Source organism: Raphanus sativus, chromosome 1, assembly GCF_000801105.2.
Source record: "Raphanus sativus cultivar WK10039 chromosome 1, ASM80110v3, whole genome shotgun sequence".
Taxonomy (NCBI): domain Eukaryota; kingdom Viridiplantae; phylum Streptophyta; class Magnoliopsida; order Brassicales; family Brassicaceae; genus Raphanus; species Raphanus sativus.
Window position 1 is genome coordinate 24,233,726 of NC_079511.1, and position 3,912 is coordinate 24,237,637.

Here is a 3,912-nt window from a genome sequence, read left to right on the forward strand (position 1 = left end):
CACTAAGAGTCTATTTATAAATCATATGAAGTATGTTCTTAAAAAGGGTTAATAAAATAAATATACTAGGTCTAATTTCTATTATAAACATTTTTAAAATATTTACTTTCCTATATACGTCATAATATACATATATACAACATATAATTATAATAACTATTAATGCATCATATAGCGAGTTTATAAATTATTTAAAAACATAAATTGTAAGGTAAATCGTTTGAAATATATTAATAAATTTATTTATTTCTTGGAATATAAAATTGAAAAAAATCAGAACATTATATTAAAATTTTATAATGCATGAAACAAAGACCTAACAATTTTTATACAAATAAAAACTTTTTATTTTGATGTAATAAATCCATTGAATCTCACATTTATATATGTCAAAATAATTACATCACATTATTAAAAATTAGATATGATTTTCTAATATATATTTAGTTAAAATAAGTTTGTATTAAAGTAATTTATAAAAAAAATAATACTTTAAAAGACATCTAAAATAAATTATTTTTAATGAAAACATTGGTAAAATGAATCGGTGTTTGATAAGATATGTGCTCATTGGATATAATTTAAAAATAAATTTGGTTGTTAACCCATTGTGAGTTTTATGTTAAACATTTAATATAAAACTAGACGATTGTCCGCAAATTTGCGGGTACAAATAATTTTTAAAATTTAATATAATAAAATATTTTATGTTTTTCATATGAGATAATATATTTTAATATTTTAAAAACTGAATGTGAATTTTTGGTAGATAATTTTTAATAAACATATTTTATTTATTAATATTGTCTAAATTCTTAAATATGATTATGTAGAATTTAATTAGATTTTTACATCTTTTACAAAACATTATTTAATTAATAATATTATCTGGATTGATACAAATTCACAATGTCATAATTGTGAATTTGTATTTTTGGTAGATAATTTTTAATAAACATATTTTATTTATTAATATTGTCTAAATTCTTAAATATGATTATGTAGAATTTAATTAGATTTTTACATCTTTTACAAAACATTATTTAAAACTGAATGTGAATTTTTGGTAGATAATTTTTAATAAACATATTTTATTTATTAATATTGTCTAAATTCTTAAATATGATTATGTAGAATTTAATTAGATTTTTACATCTTTTACAAAACATTATTTAATTAATAATATTATCTGGATTGATACAAATTCACAATGTCATAATTGCTCACACATTCAAATTTAACAATAAAATTGCAAGAACATGATGCATAATGCAGAATGTATTGTAAAATGCAAAATGCAGAAGTGTATATGATATGATGCAGAATGTGCAACAGCAACCGAAGTTTATGTATGATGTAAAATATAAGACGCTCATGGTACAGTAAAAATAATTTATAGAATTACAAGAATGTCATAATTGCTCAAACATCCAAACTTAACTATAAGTCTGCAAGACATGACGCATAATGCATTGTAAAATGCAAAATGGAAACGTGTATAAGGTGATGCAGATGGCACATACAACAACCAAAAATTGATGCATAATGTAAAATGCAAGACGCTCTCATACAACAACCAAAGTTTAATTATAAAACTGCAAAGAGGAAATCAAAAGGATTAAATGGATAACCCTGCAGAGTGCCGAGTTAAAGCAAATAAAAACTATAAACTACATGTAAAATCCAAGACGCTCTCATACAACAACCAAAGTTTAATTATACACCTGCAAATAGGAAATCAAAAGGATTAAATGGATAACCCTGCAGCGTGCCGAGTTAAAGCAAATAAAACTATAAACTACATGTAAAATCCAAGACGCTCTCATACAACAACCAAAGTTTAATTATACACCTGCAAAGAGAAAATCAAAAGGATTAAATAGATAACCCTGCAGAGTGCCGAGTTAAAGCAATAAAAACTATAAACTACATGAGACTCAACTGATTACAAAGAGGATTGGTTTGAAAAGTTACCTGTCAGCAGAAGTCTGATACACTTGAAATCTTCTCAGAATCTCTAACGATTTGAACACACCTTCTGAAGCACAAATCTGAGGAAATCAAAAAATAAAGTTAGTCTTTAGATCAAGTAATATGCCGCTTGCTTGCCACTGTTCCTTCTCAGATCATGAATTAGTCTTTGTCTTCATGACATAAGTGGTACAGTCAAGACTTGTTTTCAGTTTAAAATCTTAAAGACTTTCTTGTCGTTAAACTCCATCTTAAAGAGTCAAGCTGTAGATAGTTCAAGTCTTTTGTCTTCAAGATCATAAGAGTCGTGTGGTGTTATTTGTCATTTTCTTTTGCCTATTATGTCTCCATCCAACAACAAGTCTTTTAATCGATCCATTGTCTACTTTGTAAGCCGTGGGTGTAGTAAGGTAAGAAATCTGTTTTCAGTTTGTTTTCTTTTGTCTTTAAGACTCTCAAACCGTTTGTATGTACCTCCATTCCCTTCTAATATATCTGAAAACAGATCTAAGTCAAGCCGTGGGTAATTAAAGTCTTTTTAAGACTAGAGAGCCGTTTGGGTCTTTATCTGCCAGCCATCCTCCAATGACTTGGTTTTAAGAAGCTATTCCTTTATCCGACCAAACAAGCTTCCCCATTGTCTTTGAATCTGTCTAAAGAATCTTAACCGATAGGTGACTTTGTCTTTAGATTCTTATAAGACGTGGGGGGTAAGTACTTGCTTTCAAGAACCGGCTGTGGGGCTGTCGTTAAGCTCCATCTCACATTCAAGTAACTGAAAAACAAATTCGAGTCAAGCCGTGGGTAAGTAATATTGTCTTTTAAGACCACAAGGGTCTCTTGCCATCATCCCCTAGTGACTTGTTCTAAGAAGCTGGTCGTTAATTTCTATTCATCCAGTCTTGAAACTGCCCCATTGTCAATGTCTTTCCGATCCAACAAATCTTTTAACCACTCCATGATCAACTTTTTTAAGACGTGGGTGGGTAAGATAAGCAATCTGTTTTCAGCTCTTAGTCTTTGTCTTGAGACTTTCTCGTGTCGTTAAACTCCATCTCATTCAAGGAAACAGATTTGGGGCAAGCCGTGGGTAAGTAAATTCTTTTTTTGGTCTTTAAGACCACAGAGTCGTGTGAATGAACTTGTCTAATGACATGTTCTAAGAAGCTGGTCGTTGATATTCCATCCAGTCTTAAAACTGCCCACTGTCATTGTATTTCCTATAATGTTTCCATCCAAAAGGTCTTTTCACCGATCCATTGTCTACTTTTATAAGCCAGCCGTGGGTGATACAGTCAAGAATCTGTTTTCAGTTTGTTAGACTTTCTCAAACCGTTAAGTCTTTAACTCCATTCCCTTCTAATACACAATCAAGAGGGTTTCAGTTTGTAGTCTTTTTGTCCTTATGAGTTTCTCAAACCGAACCGAGTTGGTTCTCCATTCTATCCGAAAACAGACTTGTAGTCAAGCCGTAGGTGAGTGAAGTCTTTAAGAACTACTGAGACAGTATGGACTTTGAAGACATTCTCAAACCGTCAGAGCTGTGGAAACGTTTCATACAGTCTCTTGTCTTTAAGACTATTGAGTCATGTGTTTTGTTTGCCATCGTCCAATGAATTTCTCTTAGAATCGGACAAGCCTCCAAACTGTCCCATTGTCATTGACTCTGTCTTAAAGACAGAGAATTTATAAGCCGTGGGTAGAACACAATCATCAAGAATCTGTTTTCAGTTTGTAGTCTTATTGTCTTTAAGACTATTTTCTCAAACCGTAGGGTCTCCCTTCTAACATTTGAAAACAGATTTTTGAGTCAAGCCGTGGGTAAGTAAGTAACTGACTCTTGTCTTTAAGACCTATAGAGACAGTGTGGACTTTTAAGACTTTCTCAAACAGATTCTGTCCCATTGTCATTGAATCTGTCTAAAGACAAAGAATTTATAA

General features: G+C 30.5%; 1 long non-coding RNA gene across 2 annotated transcripts in view; it reads right to left on the minus strand.

The window, feature by feature from the left end:
- Positions 1-1,480: 1,480 nt before the first annotated feature.
- The window catches only part of LOC130496475 (uncharacterized), a 5,054-nt gene continuing 2,622 nt past the window's right edge, over positions 1,481-3,912 (minus strand). Inside the window, exons 6-7 of one of the 2 annotated variants that reach the window (XR_008935616.1) lie at positions 1,975-2,051; positions 1,481-1,852 (exon numbers count right to left, since the gene is read on the minus strand). This is a non-coding gene — a long non-coding RNA (uncharacterized LOC130496475). Of the gene's footprint in view, positions 1,853-1,974 lie in introns of both variants that reach the window. The other variant, XR_008935615.1, reaches the window with a different exon arrangement.